The sequence below is a fragment of the Vicugna pacos genome, chromosome 7 (assembly GCF_048564905.1).
Source record: "Vicugna pacos chromosome 7, VicPac4, whole genome shotgun sequence".
Lineage (NCBI taxonomy): Eukaryota > Metazoa > Chordata > Mammalia > Artiodactyla > Camelidae > Vicugna > Vicugna pacos.
The window spans coordinates 39,666,296-39,691,215 of NC_132993.1; the positions used below are offsets into that span (position 1 = coordinate 39,666,296).

The 24,920-nt window shown below is 39.4% G+C and overlaps 1 protein-coding gene across 12 annotated transcripts in view; it reads left to right on the forward strand.

Moving 5' to 3' along the window:
* PDE1C (phosphodiesterase 1C) overlaps positions 1-24,920 on the forward strand; it is a 482,123-nt gene that overhangs the window by 296,081 nt on the left and 161,122 nt on the right. The window lies entirely within an intron of this gene.

A 24,920-nucleotide genomic window follows, 5' to 3' on the forward strand; every position in this document is an offset into this window, starting at 1 on the left:
ATCAGTGCCATTTTTCCAACAGCATTTGCTCACTCTGTGTGACTGTGTCACAGTTTGGAAATTCTCACAGTATTTCAAACTTTTTCATTCTTACTACATTTGTTATGGTGATCTGTAATCAGTGATCTTTGGCGTTACTACTGCAACTCACCGAAGGCTCAGATGGTGGTTAGCATTATTTAGAAATGAAGTATTTTAAAATTAAGATATGTACATTTTTTAGACATAATGCTATTGAACATGTGACGAACTACAGTATAAAGTAAACATATTTTTTATATGCGCTGGGAAACAAAAAACTTCGTGCAACTTGCTTTATTGTAATTTTTGATTTATTGTGGTAGTCTCGACTCCAACCTGCAGTATCTCAGAGGTGTGCCGGTGTATCTTTCTCTCCTAAGTCCCAGTGAATGAGTGAATGAATGACTGATTCATTCATTGATAACGGCTGCCATAATGTCAGAGGGAAATTGTCTAACTGTGTGGAAGAAGTACATTTTCCTCATCATAGGTGAAAGTATTGCCCAAGAGATGCAGTAAGGAGGAAGGTGCAGGAGGTGGGGAAAAAGTGCTTCTAGAACAGTGATTCTCAACTTTGGCTGCACACTGGGGTCACTGAGGGAGCTTTTAAGCTCCTCAGTGCCCAGGCCATACCTCAGAACTCTCAAGAACCTCAGGCATCAAGGTTGTTTGTGATTCAAACATGAAGTCATATTTGGGAACCACTGGTATTGACAATGACTCTGATCTCTCCAGGGAGGCTGGAGCTGAAACTTCATGTGGTCACATGATTGTAAGGGTTGGATGACAACATATGCAAAACACTTTTCACATTGCCTGGTATTCACTAACCCATCTGCATATTTTTGGTTTTTTGCTGAATGTATACTACTGCAGGTCCTTTTATGTACACTCTCACATTTCTTCTTGACTTGTTCAATGGGTGTTATCATTTCCTTGCTACAGATAAAACAACAAAGCTCAGAAAAGTTTTCCCCAGGGTTTCCCAGCCAAGTGGTGGCCCAGATCTGTCGATTTCAGTCACTGGTCTTTCTGTGACAAATAATGCCATTCAAAAGTTAGTAATCCTTAATGTTTTTACAGAAGGTATCAGGTAACTTAGTTTTTACAGAGTTGTGTATACACTGAATATCTTCTTCAGCTAAACTTGGTTGGGTTAGTCACTTACTGAAGATTCATCTGCTTGTTGAAGGTTTGTTTACAGAAGATAAGCAGGACTCTTCTTATGTTTTCCTTTTTTTCTTTACAATGTCTGTGTGGTTTGGTCACTCATTCTATATAGTTTGGTCACTGGTTTCTAAAATATCTCTCTGTCTGGTTTGGTCACTAATTCCTGCCAGTGTTATTTCTGTAGAACTGCCTGTAGTCAGCTGGGATTGTCATATGCTTGGGACTGAAGGTTCCCTAAAAGAAGCAGGCAAAATAAGAAAGACAAAGTGGAAAAGAAATGCTGAGGTAGAGGGCTGCTGAAGCAGCCAGAAGGGACAAAGGGATGGGATGGGAGAGAGGAGAAAGAGGACAGGGCCAGGGCATGAGGTGGGTGGAGAATGATATTTGCCACCCACAGTAACTCAAGAGAAGTTCTTGGCACCTTTGCTAAGAGTTACTCTTTCTTTTTTTTCTTTTTTCTGCTTAGTTGGTTTTACCAGCAAAATATGTAGGGTGTTGGAATTATAAATCTAGGGGTTTTCGTTAAGCCTCACGCTTAGTGAAAGGAATAACGAGGCACTTCCACAACGCTTTGGGACATGCACGTGCTGTGCGGCAGTGGCAGTGTTCTTCCTCGTAAACCCTGGTGCTTTTTGATTCTCATTTCATTTTCTCAGGAGCACTCGTTTCACTTTCTAATAATGACAAAATGTTTTGGGTTATGAGCCATGATGGCAAGTGGAATTCATATTTCAGTGCATTTGTTTTTGTACCAGATTTTCTGTGGTGTGTTAAGGAGTCATCCATAAATTGGCCTTAAGTAAAGGCTCTTTTTGTATCTCCCTCTTCCTGGGTCGTTCCTCTCCAGCCCCACCCTGGTCTCCTTTTCTTTCTCTTCCCTAGAAACTTTCATGAGGCTCTTTTTGATCAATCATCATTTTGGGAAATTTGAATCCACTAAGGAGATTGCAGACATTAGAACGTTCAACGCCTCTATTTATGAGTCTGTGTAACTAGGGGCAGTTGCGAGATGTTTCTGTCATTGCTTACTCCTAGGGCAGTTTGTGCTCTGACTTAAAGAGTATGACAAGGACAGTTACATGAAGAGGGGGATGGGTTTAGAATATTTTAATTGCTGTTCTAGTATGTGTCAGTGTGACATGATCTGCAAAGGGAGATTTCTCTAAAGAATTTAACTCTATTCCAGTCACATTTTGTTCATTTAGAAAAGGTGTGAAGCAATGTGGATTTACATTTTCGTAGGTAGTAGATTTTATATAAAATTTTTTGGGGGTGGGAACTATAGTATATATGGAAAGATGACATAACTAAATTGTCTGAAACTGGCTCAAATTTATGCACATTTCTCAAAGTCCAAATGTTTCAAACATTTTCTTATGAATTATTTCTTTTTCTGTTTTGCTTTTTTATTTCTAACTTTTGATTTTGATTTTTTTAAGATACAAAGGAAAGTTAAAAGAGTACTATAATGAACACCCTTATACCTACCACCTGCGTTCAACAGTTGTTATAGTGAGTTGGTCCTTGACTCCAGTTAGGCATTTTTTTATGTGTTATTGACAGGTCCCCTTCAACCTCTGTTGGTTTTGGCTTGTCACTAAGAATTTTCCAAAGCGGGACCCATTGACTTCTGCCTGTATGGAAGAAAAAAAAAAAGAAGCATAGAACCTTCGATAATAATATATTTAATGACAGTAAGTTGTTATACCTATTGGTTTCAACTAATTCTTCTTCTTTTCTGTGAATTTTATTTAATTTTATCTCTCTCTCTTTTTTTTTTTTTTTTTTTTTTTTTTGTCTAGGCTACTGAGAGTAGGATATGATGCCTAACTGAGAACAGAGGTTTAACGTTAAATTCCTGGTTTGCAACTAACCATAGCTGCTCCCAGGACAAAACAGCCAGATGAATACCATATGGAATTGTTTTTCATTCTTTTGAATTCTCACTGATGTGCTCGCCGAGAGAGGGAAATATCTGAAAAGCAGGAGCCTCAGCATGACCTCTGCTGGCAGAGCCGCCCGTCCAGGGCCTGGTGAATAAGTGGCTGCCACATCTGGGGTCGAGTTGAGAGACATTCCCTGGGTTCCCTTTGGTTCCTTGGAGGAGACACTTAACCTCCACATAACTCTGTTTGGATGTTTGCAAGAGGAGAGAACTCTGCTCTGCTCTGCGCTTGGGGCAGAACATCAGACAGGACAGTGAATGAATTGTGCTGTGCAGCTTAGAAGCGGGTGATCTAAGGTAACAGAATAGGCTATTTTTAAGGCACTGACAAACAATACGATAGATTTGAGAGTGGCTGTTTGAGTAGAGCACCTAGAACAAAGTCTCACGTGTAAAATGTGCTCAGAAAATGTTCTTTCTGTTCCCACTCCTAAGGCATCAGTTTTATCTGAAACATAGGAAACTTTCTTTTTTCTATCTCATATTTAACTTTCAGATGTAACACTTTCCAAATTGCTTTGATAGGATGAAAAGATATAATATATGCCGTTAACACTTCTTCTGTTATCTCCTCTTTTCTTTTATGTGTATTGACACATACAACTATATGTAGTGCTATATAAGTTTCATCTCCTTAAGTAAGAAAGTAGGCATGGCTGTCTAGAAAAAGAACTTGTAGGCAGATACACTTTTAAAGCTAAAGCAGTGGCAAAATTTTGTCATTTGAGATAGTGGGGTAAACTGTAGATCATAGTTTGTAAAGTCTTTATTCTTGAGTTAAAATGTTATTGATCAAAACCCAGAAGGAAGACTTGCTTTAGACTGATGGATCTATTGGAACATTTGAGCATAGAGTCTTTTTTTTGTTAGCAAAGAATTTTATAATTAAAATACATGAAGTGGACCAAAGATAAATGATTTGCTTTATTGTTAAAATTTACTTAGAACTTTATCTACCAAATCTCAATTATGTATAAATCTATAGGTAGGTAAATGCACAAAAGCATAACTAAAGATTAAAATTTTTTCTATACTTTTATATAGATGATATTATAATGCCAAGAATCTTGGCTGTAGTATGATGTAACTGTTATTATAAGATTGAGTTACTAGATATGGACAAGGTGATGTATAGTTGCAAAAATAACTTAAAATTCAGTATTTTTGACATTTAATGGTTTTATAGAGTAGGAGAAAAGACTTTAAGAATTAAGGTCTTAAGGATCAAGTAACAGATAGACCAATGGCCCCCAACTAGAGTTGTCCACTGACCCTGAAATCTGTGAATACATTACCTTTTGTGGCAAAAAAGGACTTTGTAGATGTGATTAAGTTAAGGATCTTGAGATGGGAAGATTATTCTGGATTATACAGGTGGGCCCAGAGTAGTCATAGGGCTACTCATAAGAGGGAGGCAGGAGTGTCAGAGATCAAGAGGGATTTGAAGGTGCTACAGTGACTGGGTTTAAGATGGAGGAAGAGGCCATAAGCCATGGAATGCGGACAGTCTCTAAAAGACAGAAAAGGCAAGGAGACAGATTCTCCACTAGAGCCACCGGATGGAACTCAGCACTGCTGTCTTATTTTTAGCCCAGTGAGACCCATTTTAGACTTCTGACCTCCAGAACTGCAAGATAAGCAATTGTGTTGTTTTAAGCCACTAAGCTTAGTCAGGAAGCAGGTTTGTCATAGGTGTAAATGTGTTTTTGATCAAGAAGATGAAACCTGCTTGTGGCTCATTTCCTAGAATATTGAACCAAAGATCTTATGAAATATAGAAAAAAATTGGTAATCCTTTGACCCAGAATTTACTGAAGCCCTGGGAATTCATCACTTAGGAAGTGTTAGGCAAATTTAAAGTACTTTTATCAAGATCAGTCATCATAATTATATTAGTAGATGGAAATTAAGCCAGAATTTAAATCACCCTGCATAGGATAAAGCTTTAATTCCCACATTTCTTAAAGTTAAATATTTTTTAAAAATAAAGACTTCCTGAAATCTTAATCCCTGATTCTTGAGGACTCATTTTTAATCCGTGACTCACCTGAAACCTTGTGATGAAGTGGATCTGTCCAGCTTTGTGCTGGGGTACCAGCAGACTGCTAGGTCGAATTGCAGGAAGAAGCCAGCGTCTGGCTGGAAGGCTTATCATTTGCAGCGCAGAGGAGAGTCGACAGCCATGGGGTACCTCCTTCCTGAAGTCTGAGCAAGTGTGAAGAAGGCTACTTTTTTGCTAAAGCTCTTTCCTGGAACGTTTACTTAGGCTTCTATCTCCCTATGGTGATTTATGTATGATTTCTCTGTTACTGTCAGGATAAGATGAGTATTTTGAGGTCTTATGATTTGAGAAGGTAGGTCCTATTTGTTACCTGTCAGGAAGATGGAGACCAGCATGTGCTATAGCTGTTGACCTGTAGTAAAGTAACCATTCAGTGAATTTCTTCTGGGTCCAGACAGTTCTGCTGTTCCTTTTCTCCTTGTCTGGTGCTTGGAGTAGTTAAGTCATTCTTTGTATTTTTCTAGTAATTTGCGCATGAAGATCTCAAAGCAAAGCCTGCAGTTATTTTTACTCACTTTCATGAAGCCCTAGCAAATTACTAAAGCAAGAAGCTGTAATGTATGGGAATTGTCTACCTTTTAATAGTGCTGTGCTTATAGATGTAGACTGTGGACCAGACTGCCTAGGTTTGAATGCAGGCTCTGCCACTAACTGGCTGTGTGACCTTGGGCAAATTGCTTGACCTCTCTGTGTGTCTGTTTCTACAAGAGGAGGATAGTGATACTTTCTATCTCATAAGATTGTTTGAGGATTAGATGAATTAATGTGAAAAGTACCTGGAGTAGTGCCTAGCACATCTTTATAAGATAGTGATTACATGTTTATTTGAATTATTTAATCCTTATTAGCTCCGTACGATGAGTTAGAGACTATTTTTATTCAATTTTAAAGATGAAAACTATCAGAAGGATAACTTGTCCAATGTCACACGTTTGGTAAGTGAAAAAATGAAGATATGACCCTATGTCTGTCTAACTCCAGAGTGGAGCTCTTAACGGCCAATCTACACTGCCTCATATACATCTTTATTTCCATACAATTAGTCATGATGGAAGAGACACATTGTTTTTGAGAATTAATTCTGATTGATGGATAATGGAGGATTCTAAGGCTGTGATTTATTAATGATGTCTGCCATGCGTCCTGGAGTTGGGAAGGTGAATGCTCAACATATTCTGCTACATGAAATAAAATATTTTTACCTGAGAGTTGATTATTCCCACTTAGCCTTATAAGCAGGTATGACTGGCATGTAGCATTATTTGGGGGACCAAAAATACATTCCAAAAATTTTTTTGAGAATGAGACTTCATTATGAGGACATATACCCAGTATTTCTGACTATAATAAAATAAAGGTACAGTTTGGTTCAGAAATCCTTGGAGACCATTGCCTCCTGTGGAAACCCATAGATGGGTGATAAGAGCATCTATCTATAGGTCTGTAGGGTGCAGGATCACATTAATTTCTTCCAGGGATTTTTGTTGAAAAAGTTGAGTTCCAGGACAGTCTCAACATCCTCATCCTCAGATTAATGGTTAAGGAAACATTTCAGATCTTCTTTTCTTTTAAGGCTGAATAATATTTCATTGTAGGGGTATCCCATATTTTCTTTATCCATTCATTCATGGATGGACATTTAGGTTGCTTCCACATCTGGTTTATTGTGAATAATGCCAGTATGAGCATTCCTATGTAAGTTTTTGTGTGGACATATTTTTCATTTGTTTTGAATATATATGTAGGTGTGAAGTTGCTGAGTCATGTGTTAACTGTCTGGGTAACATTTTAAGAAATTTGCAGATAGTTTTCCAAAGTAGCTGTACCAAATTGCATTCCCACCAGGGATGAATGAAGATTTCAATTTCTCCATGTCATCAGCAATACTTTTTATTTCCTGTCTTTTTATTATTGCTGTCTTACTGGATATGAAGAGGTATCCCATTGTGGTTTTGATTTGCATTTCCTTATATATTTCCATTCCTTTTAGTATATACTCAGAAGTAGGATTGCTGGGTCACATGGCAGTTCTATTTTAATTTTTTTGGAGGAACCTCCATACTGTTTTTCCATAGCAGTTACACTATTCTGCATTCCCACCAACAGTGCCCAAGGGTTTCAGTTTCAATCGTGCAAGATGAAAATCTGCATGTGCAACATTATGCTTGTAGTTAATAATATGCTACATGCTTAAAAATTTGTTAGGAGTGGAGTTCTTATGTATGCTTTTTTTAAAAAGCACAACAACAAAAAAAGAAAAGAAGATGCTCCGTTGTTCTGCATTCTAGTTCTGCATCTACAAGCTACTAAAAAGTCTTGGTAGGAGAATCCACCTCCTTCCATCTGAAAGCCTTTCACTCAATCCTTCAGCCCTAGAGTTTAGGCCTCTTAGTCTGGCTCATCCTCTGGCAAATCTAAGCTCCCCTCACTGATTTCAGAGTGAGAGGACCACTCTGAATAAGCTGGCCTGCTTAGCAAGCACACGCTTCTTTCATCCTGACCCAGCTTCCCAAAAAGACCAGTTTGGTCTGCCTTAATGTCTGCTTAATGCTTCCTAATTTGACACTAATCTTCCAAACATCTGTACTCAATTTAAGAGTCTTCTGAAATGTACATTCTCTAAGTACCCATCAGTTAATACTATAATTTCGTGAAGCTTGGATGACAGAATTGGCTACTCCTCTGCCCAGCAACCATCTGTAGGTCTGTCTTGCGAAGACTGCTTCCTCACTGGGGCATGCCTGCAGAGAGATGGCTGAAACCCATGTTGAAAATATCTGGGCAGGGTGGGATGGTGGTGAAGAGTATGGGCTTGGGAGCTGGACAGGCTGAGTTTGAACCCTGGCTCTGTGAATATGGGCTCTGTAGTCTCAGGCATCTACTTAACTTCTCTGCATCTCAGTGTCTTCATCTCTGAAGTGGGGAAGATGATGATTTTACCTCATCGAACTCTGGGGAGAATTGAAGGAGAAAATGCCAGGGAAGATTTAACCCAGGGACTGGCCCGTAATAAGCAGACAATTTGGCTAATTGTTGTTATAAGTCAGGATTGAGTCTTCATCACTATTATTGTTCTAACATTACATTAAGTGGGTTTACATTGGGTTTATTCATTCATTTACATAGTAGTTGTTGAGCAGTATTGGGTATAACCCATTGGGGACCCAGTGGTTGATAAGACAGACAAGTTCCTTGCTCTCAAGGAGGTCACGCTTTAGTGCACAGACAGAAAATCAACATATGAAGCAAGTAAGACAGAGTCAGATTGGGCTAAGTGTTATGATGGAAACAGTGTCATATGATAGAGAGTAACTAGGGTCAGATGCAGTTTTTACATAGTCGATGGGAAAGGGGCACTCAAGGCAGTGGCGTAGGGTGGGAACATACTAGGCAACCCTCCAAAGGACAATTTAATCTGAGGTCGGTGTCATTCTCAAATTTGGCAGAAGATTTTCATTGTTCAATGTGCCTGTATTATTTACCTGTCTAATTTCTCTCTTCTTTTGGTATTTCCCTTTTAATTAATAGAGTACTGAAGAGATCTACTCTCCATATCTAAGAGTATATCTGTCTTAGTAAGAACCATTTAGGATATTGCTGTGTGGGAAGAGACATTAGCTTTGATGTTTAATGAAAGCATGAAGCCAAGAAGATCTACTGCTTAATTGCAACTTTAAAAATAATTCATAGATATCTTTTACTATATGATTCTGGCAGAAAAAAATATTCTTCTTATCAAGTACAGTTTCAATTTAGACTCAGTTCTGGGCAGTGAAAGTAATTACTATTCAGGCCTTCATAAGCTATAATGTCTAGTCCTAATCAATTTAAAGGAAATCTTTAAAACGAACAAAAACAAAAAAATGAACAAAAAAACACCTGGAACTAAGTCCTGCAGTGTTTTTTTTGTCTCATTATCTAGTCTACATAGACCTGGTCCTTTTTGGCTATTGGTTATACTACTACTTCCGTGCATATGGTTAAGAGTGTAGATTCTAGAGCCAGGTTGCCCGAGTTTGAGTCCTGGGCTCTGCCGCTCCCGAGCTGTGTGATCCTGGGCATGTTAGTGAGGATGATGCGATTTAGGACTGTTTTGAGAATTGAATGAGTTAATATTTGTGAATGTGCTCATAAGTACCTGACACACTGTAAATGCTATACTGTGTTATATTTATATCTGTATCAGTCTGTATTTGGCAGAAAGCTGTTTGCATCCTCAGTGTGCACTGCCAGACTGGGGAGTGCAAGATGCGAGACCCATGGAGGCAGAGTGCTCCCTCTGGCTGCTCAGTGCTGGCGGGCTCCAACTCAGTCTTTGCTGATATCCTTAGTAAGAGAGGATAGCACCCACCTAGGTGGCTGATACCACTGGGCGGCTGACACAACAGAAAGCTATTTTCTCACAGTTCTGGAGGCTAGAAGTCCAAGATCAAGATACCAGCACATTTGGTTTCCTCTGAGGCCTCTTTCCTTGGCTTGTAGTTAGCCATCCTTTTGCTGCCTCTTCTTAATATCTTTTCGCTGTGCACCGTGCCCCTGGTGTCTCTCTGTGTCCTAATCTTCTCTTCTTAAAAGGACACCAGTCAGGTTGGATAAGGGCCTACTCTAGCTGCCTCAGTGTAACTTAATTGCCCCCTTAATGGCCTTATCTCCAAATAGAGTCACATTCTGAGGCCCTGGGGGTTGGGACTTCAACATATGAATTTTGAGGGGACACAATTCAGCCCAGGACAGAAGGGTGCCATGCACAGTTTGACAGCTCTGAACTGCATTCACCGCATCGTCACCACTGAGAGGATGCTCTGTGTAACAACTGGTAGGAGGGGAACAGCAGCTTTAAAAGTGTTGTTACTTTCTCATTTCCTGCTTTTGCTGTAAAGTGATTCAACCTAACTTCCCTTCGGTCTTGCTCATCGTCTGTTCTTCCCTCCCCTTCCTTCTTCTACAGTCTAGGAAACTGGACGCTCTGTGTATGGCTCAGACTCTGCCGTTAATTAGCTCTGTGACTTTGGCTTGGGAGCATCACCTTTGTGGGCCTGAGTTTCTTTAGCTTTAGAAAGGAAGGGTCTGAATGAACTCCATGCCCTAAACTTTCCTTCCAAATGGAAGCAATTTTGTAATTTTATTAGCATCTCCATGCCAAATTTGCTGTTTCCTCCTTGTGTTTTGGCTTACTACCATTGCTTAACTTTATTTTTATTTTTTTAATGTTTGTTTGTTTGTTTTTTAGTTGAAGTATAGTCAATTTACAATGTTGTGTCAATTTCTGGTGTACAGCATAATGTTTTAGTCATACATATACATACATATATTCCTTTTCACATTCTTTTTCTTTATAGGTTATTTCAGGATATTGAATATAGTTCCCCATGCTATATACAGTATAAACTTGTTTTTCCTCTACTTTTTATATGGTAGTTAGTATTTGAAAATCTTGAACTCCCAATTTATCCCTGTCCACCCCCTCCATTGCTTAACTTTATCTACACTTCTTTCCAACATGTAAATCATATCTTTAAAAAAGATGTGGGGAAAGTTAACAGGTACACCTTCAGTCACTCATACAGCACTCAGATGAGGGTACAGCATTTCTTAAAATGTTCATATGGACAGTAGTGAACATCTATTGAGTAATTACTATAGACCAGGTATAGTTCCTCCTGCAGTGGCTGATTGCAGTAGGTCTGGCATGGGGGTGCAAAGGTTGATGGGCAGCCGAGCTCTGGCTGAGGCAGAAGGTAGTGGAGCCACAGGCTGGGTTCTGTGAGTGCAAACCAGGTAGAGTCTTATGGGTAGAAGATGCTCATGACAAATTTGGTGTTGGAACGATGGATGATTTGATATGGAAAGTATTAATTAGATGGCAAAACTATGTTTTGAGACATCCAGTGGACTCATTTATCCATCCATCCATTCATTCATTCACTTACTTATTTGTCAAGTATTTATTTTTGCCTGCTATGTGCTAGGCAATAACCCAAGAGCTAATTAAGAGCTGTCAACTGGAAAGATTGAAAGCAAATACAGAAACATCCTGACTAAAAGGATGAATAGGTCTGGATGAACAGAGTGTGCATGCAAGGAGTCCCAGATGACAAGGAACTGTGGCTGAGGCTGCCTATTTCTTCGGGGACCCATGTGACTCCAAAATATTCTGAAGGCACATCTCTCTAGTAGGGAGAACTTCTATAAGCATCACTTAATCCACAGTGGAATGCCCCCAGCATCTGGGGCAAAACCCAACAGCTGTGTGGCTGTGTGCTACAGTATACAGGGCAGGAAATGGGTGAAAGTTCTGTAGCCAGCTGACCTTGCAGCTGGGAATTTAGACTGGCAGAATATAATTACTGAAGGTGGGCCAGCTGCCAGGTTCTCGGAGCTCATTCTCTGTGCCTGCCTGGCCAACTTGAAGCTTGTTGATGACCAGCAATTGTCAAGACCACTGTTTTGTGGCTCCATTTAAAAACGGGAAATGGGCAATGATTCACTAATAATGTGGGGTCACTTATAAAATTGCTTCAAATCATCAAAACTGATTACAGTCATGTGAAACACTGTGGCGCATTACTTTGAATGTTTCATCTAATGTGCCTGAGCTTCACACAGCAAAACTGTGCACCAAAACAAAAGCTATAAAAAGATCTGCAGAAACAGCAAGAAGGAAACACTGAAGGAAACACAAATTTGAGTCTTTCAAAACATACAGTACGCCTCTTTTGGATATTGCATCCAATATCCCTTGAGCTTGGAGGGTACAAATAAATGCTCATATAATTAGTCTTTAACTGAGTAATTACATGCTTATTCATGCCCCAGGGGTTGATTAGCAATTACACATGGAACTGCTAAGAGAAAAAAGAGACCCGCTGAAGTGGCTTCTGTCAAGAGCTAACTGAACATGGTTGAAAATGATGTTTGTAGAATGACTCTGGTGGTTTTTTAATAATGGTAGTTTCCAGAGCTTGAAGTTTGTGATAAACAGCTTTCAGAAGGACCCGAGAAAAACTGTGCTGGCTACAGTTGGGGAGTTTTCCTCCAAAATTCTATCAAGAGTTTTGGTCTTCCTTTTTCTCAGAGTAAAGTCACATTGATGTTTCTCAGACCGAAAGCTGGATTGTAGTTGGTGCTATGTGCGGGACTGGGTTTGGAACAACCTGTGTAATTGGGGTGGGGCTTTTGGAAGGAGGTAAGAGAACATTTCCAATATCATCAAAATAAATCACCAAATAAATTTTTCACTAATTGCTAGTTATACTTTAATGATGCACCTCTCCCTTCTAAGAATGCTTACTTAATAATATTTGGTCATGACGTTCCTCTCTAGTTAAAATTATCATTGGCAAGTGAGTGTTCTATAAAGCATTGGCAATGGATCCTAATGGTAGCTGCGTCTCTCACTTACTAACATACAATTTTTGAGTTTGGGTATCAGTAAAGATTTGACGGGGGACGGACTCCAACTCAGATGGTTTAAGAGATTTTAAGGAAGTGACTGCTTGCAAGCATGGGCACGGGGTAAGTGTGTCAGTGCTCGCAGAGACTAGTAACCACGGGAAGGCATTACTACCCTTAGTTCTGAAGGCACGAGGAGAAGAATTAGCATTACAGGAGCTCAGTGACAGCGGGAGCCATGGAAAAGGGATCTCCTGACAGGAGCTGGAGTCACGGAGGGACACAGACCTTGCCGGAAAATGTAACTCAGAGGAAGAAGAGAGCGGAAAGAGATACCTCAGCTTCTCTCCTCCTGACCCCTGACTCCTTAGTGGCGCTCCTTGGTCTTATCCAACCAGAAGACTGCCAGTGAGGGGACTGTTGGTAATGCATCTTTAGGAGGAGGTCTTAGATCAGAGAGCAGGTCAGAGAAGGCTGGAGGATGATCCAGAGTGGAGGTGGAGGCAAGCAAAAGAATCCATGCAGCTCCTAGTAATCACGGCTGCCATCCGTCGTGTTCTTGCTCTGTGCTAAGCACTGTGCGAAGTGCTCTGTAGCCATGACCCTCAGAGTGGCCCTAGACCTCAGTGTTCTCTATCCATAGTCCTCAGTGATCTTATGTAGACTCTCATAGTGCTCTGTACCCATAATTCTCATAGTGACTCTATGAGAATTAGACTAGCCACAGCATACGTGAGGCATATACACCTAGGCATGGGAACATAAAACTGGGGTTTGAGAACCAGCTCTGCTGTTTACTAGCAAAAAAAAAGAGTTTTCTCCCCATTTTGTTGATGACGAAACCAAGCCTTTGTATGCTTAAATAACTCTCTCAAGATCACACAGCTAGTAAGCAACAGAGCTGGTATTGAACCTTAGTCTTACGTTTTCAAACCTGTGTGTATATGCCTCACTTCTGCTATAACTACTCCAGGCTCCATTTTCAAGTTGTAAAATAAAGGTAATATACTTCCGTCAGCAGGTCATTGCCAGGGAGACCCTGTCAAGTGTTGAGCACAGTGCCAGGTGCGTAGGAAATGGTCCACAGTGATTCATCCTCCCTCCCCTCACGCCGATCTCCCCTTCAGTCATCTTTCCAGATCAAATGGGGGAAAAGAAGTGTGGTCTGCAGCCCCACGTGGTTGGTATGCATTCCGCTCTGGTTGAGGTGGAGTGCTTTAAAAAGTCTTTCCCTCTTGTTCCTTTAAAGATTTTAATCAGAAAGCCTTTCCCCTTCGTTCCTTCAAGGATTTTAATCAAGACATCGGTTTAGATCTAGTGATGTGTTGAGGGAAGTGACTAAATAGAAATTCAGTGCAGGGAGCAAAGGTACTTAATAAGTGTCAGTGAAAACTGATAGCTTTACAAGCTGTTTATTCAACATTGCAATTTTCATTTCTTAGGGAAGGTGAAGCTGCAGTAAATCCTTAACCAAAGAAAGGAGATTTGTGTCTACAACAATTGAATAAATTAAGACTCAAGGAAGGAGGCAGCCCACGCTTTTTGACTTTCGTTCATCTTAGCAACACGTTTCAACTTTTAGAAGCAATTTCATCCGTACCTGTTGTCCCCTGTTCCCTTCCCCTCAAGATTTTCCAGTAAAAGTATGGTTGATTGTTTTCACTGTTGGGGGAGCTAAAGGGTTAGAGTTTAGTAGATCGTTGGAGCTCACCATGAAGATGTTATTCTGGCTTTATGTTAAAAAAAACAAACTCTGTATTTATATTGGCTTCTCATCTGCCAACTGTTCACTCACTCAGTGATAATATAAGCTTGTTTATTTTGGTGGGATCTTCTTCCACCACCTCAGCTCTCTAGACACTTCTTAACACCCAGCATGAATGAAGTCATGTTACACAATGTAGTATTAACTGTCTCTGTAGATGCTAACAGATTTTCATACATGAGCTTCCAACCTCCTAACCATTTGGTAAACTCTTGCATGTCAAGGTCAGTGGTCAAAGAATTCTTTTATAACCCTGTAGTGTCTAATTTAATGCCAGACTGAGACAATAAGTAGATGCTGAGTGATGTTTACTGTATTCTATACTTATTTCTGTCTCTTGCAAGGAAACCAATTTAATTTAACTTCTAGTTACCCTCCTCCACCTGCCCCCTTCTTTTAATCCTTATTAGAAAACCTCTTTTGGTCTTCTCAAAAGTACAGATTACTGTCAAAATTACAGGGAATCTAAAATAAATAATACATTATTTTAGAATTGGGAGATAAAGATCTTAGTCATAATTGCATCAAAACTTAAAAATAAACTCAACAAAGTATGGCAGAACTCAAATGAAGAACAAAATACCATAGTTCTTTACTGAGAGAGACTCTGAATAAATTGGCAAATATTCCATGGTTTTGAGTGGGAAGACTTCAGATTTTAAGACTGAGATCATTTCATCACTCAGTAAGTGCCCAAGTGCATAACAACTAAACAAACAAACAAGCAAATTTATGCTGAACAGTATAACCCTGTGACTCAGCATGGCTGGCCTGAAATATCTGTAAAATTTTGCATTATTACCCTTGCTATACACATGGAGGTTAATAATGTTTATCTCTATGGTGAGCATCTGGCTTGTTTTTTCTCATTTGTATTTTCTAATTATTCTCAAGCATTGCTTTTATAGTAAGAAGTTAACAACAGTTGCTCTTATCTGAAGGGAAAAGGAGAATCCAAAGGCACCATAAGCAGGATATTCTTTAAAGAGGCTGAGCTCAATGAGGGAGTGTGACCTGGCCTCAGACCTGGTGGTCCTGTCTTTTCAGAAGTCCCTTGACATGTTTAGGTTCAGCTTGTGGCCAGCCTTGCTCCTCAAATGATTCCTGCTGATCTCTTATCTAGCCAGCTTCCAACCTGTATGTGTGAGTCTAGACTAGAGTCAAGATGGAAGGGCCTTAGGTGTCAAACTTCTAATGATGTGCGGGCAGTGATTCACTTGGCTAAGACCAATCCCAGGGAGACACACTGGGCATCTGATACCCTCATGTTGGTTTGCTGACATCCCATACCCATTTTTTTTGGTCAGAATCTTCCCCTTTAGGGCCCCTTGAAAGTGACCATGTCATCTCCTCTTTCTTCTGTCTCCTGCTGAAACCTTCTCTAGTTCTCTGACCAGGGAATTGTAAGGTCGTGTTGTTTTAGTTCTAATTCTGTGCTTCCTCTGTCTTTCTTCTGACTCCCTTCTGCCCAGGCCCACCCCCTCTCCAGCCTTTTGGTAATAACAGCTGAAGCAGAAGTGAGTCACTTCTCCTTAAGTGGAAAATGAGGCCCGGAGTCTATCCATTGCAGGATTTATTTTCTGTCCCGATGGAACTGTCTTGAACTGGAAATCTTTGGTTTTCAACTGTTGCAAATAGCCCCAAGGGACTTACTTTTCTGTGCAGACTCTCGGGGAGTTGTTGGCCAGCCGAGGTGAAGTTGTTTTGAAAGATGTTTGCACTTAGGTGCTTCCAAAGTAAAGAGATTTTAGGACTAGCAATACACTTTAAAAATATTATCTCGGCTCCTCTAGTTAGAATTAATTTGCTTTCAGTAAAAGACCTGAGAGGTCAGTTGGAAACAAAATGTTTATTTTGTGTTATTTTGATGGAAAGGTGCTGGAGGTTTTAGAATATTTAGAAGAAAGAGTTTGAGATCTAAATATGAAATTCTGGGCATTATAGACAGAGAGTATCTCAGGGATTTTCCTTTCATGTTTGTTCTAGATTTTACAGAGATTGCTGGTTGTAAGTTTTGTCTCTGAGGCTTAAAATTTGAACTGTCTATGGCTTAAGGATCCTCTCAGCAACCTGAGGCAAGATTTTTTTTTTTTTGGTGGCATGTATCTGCTTTCTTCAATTCACATATTCATTAACTCTTTTTGTTGATAGGGCAAAAAGAAAGAAAACAGTTTCTGGAGAGATTTTTATTGGTGTTGGTTCTCACCTTGGTGAAATTATGTGCATGTTTAATATAGTCATGTATGTATGTGCGTGTACATGTGCATATTATGTAGACATGGCTATGTATGGGAAATGGGAAAATTCAGCAGATACCAGCATGATCCAGTATGGAACTATATAGATGGGCAACAGGGAGGACTAATTTCTCATTATAATTGACTGGTCTTTGTAACAGTGCTTTTGTATAATACAACTCTCTTATTTCATTTTGCCCCAGTGTTCTTATCTGTCAAATGAGACTATTTGCTATTTTAGTCAGAAGAATGGAATGGGGGACACAGGAGCATGTATATCACACACATTCTGAGACCACATAGAAAACAAATATGAAATATATATTTAAAGCCACTTCATTCCTTTTAAAGAGAGATTGCAATATTATACTTTATGTATTTTACCAGATATATACAGAGTAACTTTATCCTATGCTCTGAATTTAATTATATATGGATGTTGGTAGATATGTGTGCATATATTGTCTATAATATGTAATATATATGAAAGATCATACATTGAGGCCATAGATAAAGGAGATTTAATGATAGTGAAGAATTTTGCATGCATTTTGTTTTCTAATGGAAGGCTTTTCATTTTTCTCCATATGCTGACAATGTTAACCCAGCAAGATTAATTGTAGATCATTCAACTTTAAACTTAATTAATTCGTTGCTTCTCTAGGCAAAGCAGTTCATACTTAAGGAATAGAAAGTGACACTTTCTTTACTCTTTAAGAGGGTGACAGACAGAGAGCGTCAATTTGTTAGACAAAATTGAGAAAGGAGATGATAAAATTGAACATACAGATCTTGTTGCTGGAAAATGTGTGACTGGGAGGAGCTCAGGAGAGAAGTTGTATGACTGACAAGGATCCTGGAGAGAAAAAGAAAGGAAACAATTCAGAATTCACAGCATTTCGCAACATTTTGATCGATGCACCTGATAAGATTTTGGAAAGTTGTGTAGTTCCTCCCATCTTTCCCTTTGACATGAAGATTTTTATTTTATTTACTTTTAATTTTGAGATCAATGTAACTCACAGAGAATTGCAGGACTAGTGCAAAGAACTCTCATATATCCTTTACCCAAATTCATTAATTGTTTATATTTTGTCAATTTTGCTTCATCATTCATTATGTGTCTATTTGTCTCCCTGCCTGTCTGTCTGCCTATCTAATCAATCAGTCTATCTATCTATCCATCTATCTATCTATCTTAGTTTTCTCCAGACCATTCGAGAGTACGTACTGTCTTACCCTTATCTACTTCAGTGTGCACTCCCTGAAGAATGAGATTTTCTAACATAATCACAGTATAACTAGCAAGATTGAGATGTTTAATCTTTAAACTACTAAAATACTGTTGTCTAATTCATAGTTTTGTATTTAAATGTCACCATTTGTCTTTCTGCATAGCGTTTTTTCCCCCCCAGTCCATGAATCCAACACAGTGCCCCTATTTTCTTTGCTTTCATGACCTTGACATTTTGAAGAGTCAGAGTCAGGACTGGTTGTTTTGTAGAGTATCCCTCAGTTTGAGTTTGTCAGAAATTTCCTCATGATTAGATTCAGGTAATGCATCTTTGGCAGGAATATCCTGGAAGTAGTGTTGTGTCCTCACTCTGATACATCTGAAGGCACCGGCTGCTAGTTGTCATTATTGGTCTGTTAACTTTGATCACTTTGGCTAAGGTAGTATTCTCCAGGTTTTTTCACTGTAAAGTTACTGTTTTAACGTAACAAGTAGAAAATTATGTTATTTCTGGTGTATTGTAAATATTAATAATTAGTAATGAAACTCTTACGTTACCCCTGAAAGTGTATGCAACAGAATATTTGATATGGTTTGATTTGATACCTAGTATCATCTTTTTAAAAACAGCAAGAACAAATTCTTCATTAACAGTTGGAGACTCTATTTTCATTCCACTCCTCCTAGAGGATATTATCCTATATTTGAACACTCTTATTGATTACCTTGTCATGATGTCCTGAAAAATTATGAATGTTAATCAAACTGTGTTTGTTTTCAACTTTCTGTGACCATAAGTCTTTAAGTGTTAAATTTTTTCCTCTGGATTGTGTTATCTTTACAATTATTGTTAGTATAAAATTGATCAAAACTGTATGAATGAATTATAATTTTCTATAAACAATTAAGCTAGCAACATACACTTAATAAAACAGAGGGAGGTGGTGATGGTGCCTAGATTAAACTAGGCATTGAGGACTCCTATTTTGTCTTCTCTACTTGTTTGCCACTCTTGAGGTTTTTACATGGGGAGAGGAGCTGTAGGAAGGGGAATTGGCAGGAAGTCTCAGCCGCAGGAAGATTAGTTCTAGGAAAAACTACACACAGAAGTTGAGGATCTGGAAGTTGATTTCCCAAGTGAATAGCTCTCTGCTAGTTAACCCAATCCAAAGATTTCTCTGGAATCCAAAAATTCCATGGAGTCATCTGCTATCTGAAAGGGAACTAATATTCCAAATTATTCCAAAGTGATAAACTTGTACAGTTTTATGAAATGTGTCTGAATGCACTATGATATGTAGTAGGTTATTTTTTGGATTTCCTGAAACTGCATTAAACCAGAATATTTACTGAATGACACTGTTTGCCCGCACTGTGGTAGGCACTTTTTGAATATGCTTCATGTATGAAGTTTGGGAGTTACAAAACAGATAAATGAAGGGTGGATGTTCAGATTGTGAAAGGGAACTTTGAGAAAGAATTAGTCATAGGCTTTCTGTAAATAACATGTACTCTCCGTTGCATGATTGAATTGCCTAATTTATTTTAAAAAATCCGTTTACAGACAGTTCTTTGGGAATATTTTGACCATCTGTGTCAGATGCACCTCTTTGCCTGAGCAAGTATTTACAAAAGCTACAACATGTCTAAATATGATTGCAGTTTTTGAAACAAGCAATTATTGATGTTGGGTGGAGGCTTATTAGCATAAATTGACGAGACCTGGAAAAATGCATGCACCTGAATGGGGAGACGGAGGTCAAGCCTTTCTTGTCTGTGTCTCAGGGCTTGGCTTTAGCATAAATGCAAGGTAATTTGCCCTGCAGATATTTGGATAAGAAAACATTGTCCATAGCTTTAAAACAGTTTGTAAACCAGAAAATGCTTTTTATTTAATCACTGCTGTATATTCAAGGTTTAGAACGCCTCAGTGAGTGGAAAGCCAGCTCACTGGCATATCCACATTCCTGGTGGGGCAAAATTGAGAGCTGTGACTGGAAACAGGACTTTTAATAAAACCCAGTTGATTTTCAGTCATTTATCATATGAATGGAAACTTGTTAAAAAATATAAAGCACGTCAGGTCCTGGCTGCTGCGCGGTGGCTTGTTGGAGGTGATGTCTTCTGCTTGCCCTGTTCTCAACCCCCTCTACTGCCAGCAGTAACCAAAACCACACCTGGGAAGTGAACCGCTGGGAAAATGCGTTTTTGCTAAGCTACTCAGGAAGGGAAGACCAGTCTATGTAATACTGCATGAAAACTGTGCTTCTGTGGCCAATGTTCCCCATTTAAAAAAAATGACAGTGGTAAAAGGAAAAGGAAGAATTCTCTATTTATCTTACAGAGAACCAATCTAAATTTGCCAGTGATGGCACAGCACCCACATGCTGAGTCACTTCCTGCTGTCCTCTGCACCTCAACGGTGAGAACCCAGTGCATCAATGAGGGTTAGGCGTTTGTTCTGCCCATGCAAGAGATGGCTTCCCACATTCTAGTGGGATCTCGTCTGCAGCTGTTTTCAAGGACCACAAAGAAAGATACTTTTGAATGACAGAATTGGGTGATGCCAGGATTACAAGAAGAGGTTTATATCTGTGCCTGATTGCCACACGTTACCTGATGTCCACAGTTAGAAGAACAAATGGAAAACTGACATGTTATCCTTATGCTTGAAATGCCAACTCTTGGGTTGCATAAAACTTCTTTATGTCAACATCAGAGGAGTTAACTGATTTGGCTGTCAGTATGAAAAGTAAGACTGGGGAAAATCATGTATATTTTAAAATTTCCATCTTAATGGCACTATGGTTTTAATACAGAGTGATTTTTTTGCCTCTTTAAATAGGGTTATTAATGAATTTTCCAATTTTCATTGCTTATAGTACACATATTGGCCAGTTTTGCCTCTGGCGTTAGCATACGTTTAGGTTACGATCCCTTTGTAGAGAAATTACGTAGGTTTATTAGGAAGAACGTTTGTACTCCAGGAGAAAAATCTCTTCTGCATAGCTGGGCATGCCAATCTATAAAAGGGTAGCGGAAACCTGTACAAAGATCAATTGGTTTCATTGTTCATCTGCCCGTGATTTTCATTGATTGATGTTCAATTTTCTGTTTGTGGATATTTTGGAAAACTCTTACAGTTGTGATGAAGGTTAGGAATTTAGATTTGATTGTTGAGTCTCTGATTCTTGGAAAACAAGTAAGTTTGATTTTAGTTTGAATTTTGCTTGATTAATTCATTCTGAATTTTCTTTTCCCTTGGTGGCTGCAGGTGACATGGATCGGCAGGTTAAACAGAAGCAAATTGCAAGACAGGATTCTTGAAAGGGCAAGTTGAGATGACTCACAAATTGACCCTGTGGTGAGAGAGGGACAGAGAGAAACTCATTAACTACAGATCACTTCAGTTCAAACCCCATTTAACACAGTTTCACTTTGCTTAACTTGTCTCTACCTACGAGAGATTTGAATAGCACATTCTCCCTGGTAAGAAGATTCATGCTCACTTGTGGGAGTTTATTTTGTTTGCAAATCTTTTATGGAGCACACTATAAACATACATTTAACTCTATGTTTTAAATATTAAAACATTAAAAGTATAAATCTTAAAAGTTTAAAAATCTTTCATCTTTCATGACTTGCCCTCAGAAGTCAAATTGATCATCTTCCCCTTTGACCCGGCCAAGTACAAGCAAAGATAGGGACTTTTGAACTAATTCACATGGGGGCAGTTCCTTAAGCCTGCAAGTTTACATCCAAAGTAGGAAGAAGGGTTTTCTCCTTCCATAAGCAGGGCCTTTCTGCTTGTTTGCGTGTAGGTACTTCCATATGTATCTGAGTTGTAGCCTTTTTTTTTCTTTTCTTCAAGCTAGAGTCCTCCCAGTAATGATCAAAGAAATAGATCAGTCAATCAATTGAAAAGGGCTTTCCCTACTGTTGTGGACTGTCTGACCGGATGGTCAGTCAAAAAACAAAAAAAAGCCAGACACTTGCTAAAGCCACATTCAGTGCCAGGACGGAAGGCTCTGTGGGTCCCCACCATGGCCTTTGATGTCGGTGTTCTTGTTAATCCCATTTTACTGCTGAGAAAACTGAACCTCAGGGAGGGTGAGTGACTGGATCAGGGTCATTCAACTGAAACCAGGTGTCTGTGTCCCTAAAGCTCTCGGCATTGTCTGTGTCACCTCTAAAGGAAGACAGTACAACAAGAAGAGGGACTCTGTAGTGAGCTGCTGACACCAGAGTGACATGGGGCCAGGCAAGCGGGAGTCTCTTGGCTGCTACATGGTAAATTAACATGTTCCTTCAATGACCGTGGCAAGTCACTTAACCTCCTGGGGCCTCAGTTTCCTTTTAAAATGAGACAGTTGGACAGTATGTTATCTGGACTTGGTAATATTCTTTAAGTTCCCAAATATGTGCTTCTGTAGGTTAAACATCCAGTCTGGAGTATTGCACTTACTTACTGGGCGTGGGGGTTTTCGATTTTAATCAGTGTATACTTCATACTGCCCCACTCCATTTTGGGCACAAGGAAATTTGTTTTTGAACCTATTCTGGAAATTTCCTCCTGAAGGCCACACGTTTGACTTCGTTGTTGTACTAGTTTGTATTTAACGGATGGTTTCAGCATTTTGTTTTGATTTGAAGGTGAGTGGTTTTACTCAGTGAGGGTAAACCTTTAGCCCTGTAGCAGTGCCAGAATAAGGAGGAAAACACTTGAAATGGGTATCCATGGGTGTTCTGTTTTGGTGAGAAGGGTTTAGTGAAATGGGCATAGTCGATATCAGTTTGATAATTACTATGTGACAAATGAGCAGCCACTTCAAATTGTACACATCAATCCAGACTGGGGGCAGCGAGGATTTTCAGGAGAAACCGCCCAGCATTGGATCACACGTGGCTGCTTCCACATGTGCTTCTTCTCTGTTACGTAAAACAAGATTCCTTAGTACCGGAACGTTTGCCAGGTCTGTTGGGGTGGTGATTCAGAGTTGCAGAAAGATCTGTATGAAACTGTTTGGGACTAAGTAAAAACTTATTTCTTCACATTTTGAGATGAGAGAATGAAATGTCAAAATAGATAAGATGTGTTGTTGTCCTTCTACAAAGGCAGAAACTGAGGCTCGGTAAAAGTAAATAATTTGCCCGCGGTTACCCAGAGTCAACTTTCAAACGTACATCTATTCACTACACTACAGCTCTATTTTAATCACTGCCATCAGATGGTAGTAGTGTGGTGTGATAAGCCGAGCTGCTGCAGATAGATGGAGAAAAGAATGGATAGACAACTACTTCCGTAAGCCAGAGGGACAGATTCTTGGCAGTCCACAGTATATAAAAGCCGGGAATAGATCAGAGAATCAAATTGTTAGTTACAGAGGAATAGACCCATTAAAAGACACATCAAAATGAAAAGCTATAATAATAGAAAGAAGACTAGAACAGCAAATTGGACCAGTTAGGGTAAAACTAGGTGCATAACAAACAGACTGTCAGAGCTTCAGTGTCACTGAACCTTACTTCTAATTCTCGTGTTCTTCCAATCGGTGATTTGGGAATCAGGCTCTTTCTGTTCTGTGACACTGCCTGTGAGACCTCTGCATTTGGCCAAGGGAGTGGGGAAAAGAGTGAAGAAAGGGCAGTTGCTCCTTAAAGTTCCCGGTCCTAAAATGACACCATCACTTCCAGTCAAGAACTAGTCCCATGGCCTCCTTACTTATGTGCAAGGGGGCTGGGAAATGTAGCTCCTGACTGTGCAACCTCTTCCCAGAAGCAGCTCTTCACTGTGGAAGAGGGAGCACACGTCTTTGGGAGATCGTCAGTCACGTGGCTATACAGCTGCCTTCTAGACCTCACACTAATGAGTTCAATTTACTTATCAGAGCAGAGGATTGAATTGGAGGATATATTTGGAGGGAGAGCAGGATGGTGCTTAAGTTCAAATGGCAGAGTTTCCAATCATCACAGTTTAAAATATTCCCATAAAAATATTGTGCATCAGGGTACTAAGATACCCTGTTTCTCTAGCTCTATTCTTCCTGTTTTGTTGTTGTTTTTGCTTAACGTTTTACAAACTCAGAAGAACAGCTTTAGTTTTTCCCTTTCTTTTTTCTATTTTTTTCATACAGTAAACCATGAAACGGTTTCAGAGTTGTAGCTCTCAAAACACAGTCTGTCCAAGAGCCTTTTTAATGGCGTCATCTGAGACAGTGTCTGTAGCTATCCTGATGTGTCTGAATGCATTTCTCTTTGCATGGAACTCCTGTGTCAAGGTACCTGGTAGGATGAATAGGTATTTCCTCTGGAGAGATTGGTTTGAAATGAAAACAAAATCTGAGCTCTTAGAGGAAATAGAGCAAGCAGAGTCTTCCTAGTGAAGGTGTTCTTATATAGAGCTTATATAGTTCTTATACCCTGATTGTTACCAGTTTCGGCCCCTGTACATTCAGTTATTTTGCTGAGGATCTGTCCGTATCAAACTTAAAACAGTAAATGCAATTGTTTTGCATTTACTTGGAAACTAAAGAGTCAGTACCTCCCCTCTTCCCTCCCAGGATTTCCTCTCTGCCTTCAGAATGGAGTGTGGATTCTCTTAGCTGTGGAATTGGATGTAAATGGTGAAGTCCGTTAAGTCCAGTTATGTGTAGACCCTGCTGTGGTTACTAATTGAATCAGCCAAATAGCTTCAGGATGTTGGTCAAAGATACAATTAGTAAACATTCAGTTAATTTTGAAATAATTTAATCTCTTGTTTTAAATGGCTGCCGGTTAAAACCAGCTTTCTGGCTGTGACCGTAAACATGCATATTTGTTATCAATCCAACCACATGATATTTTTCGAATATCTATCATATGGAAAGCATGAAGGGTACACTAGTGGAATTATAAAGAATAGTAAGCAAACATTATCTCCAAAATAGAGGTATTTATGGCTCATCTGTATTTCTAGAAGATAGATGTAAAATTTGTAACGTTACCCGTTGTGGCATTTGTTTAAGGGCCAGGAGAGGTGAAACAAACTGTGAGTTCTTAGAAGACTTTGCAGAGGAAGGGAACTTGGGTCCAAGGCAAGGATTATGTTAGGAAAG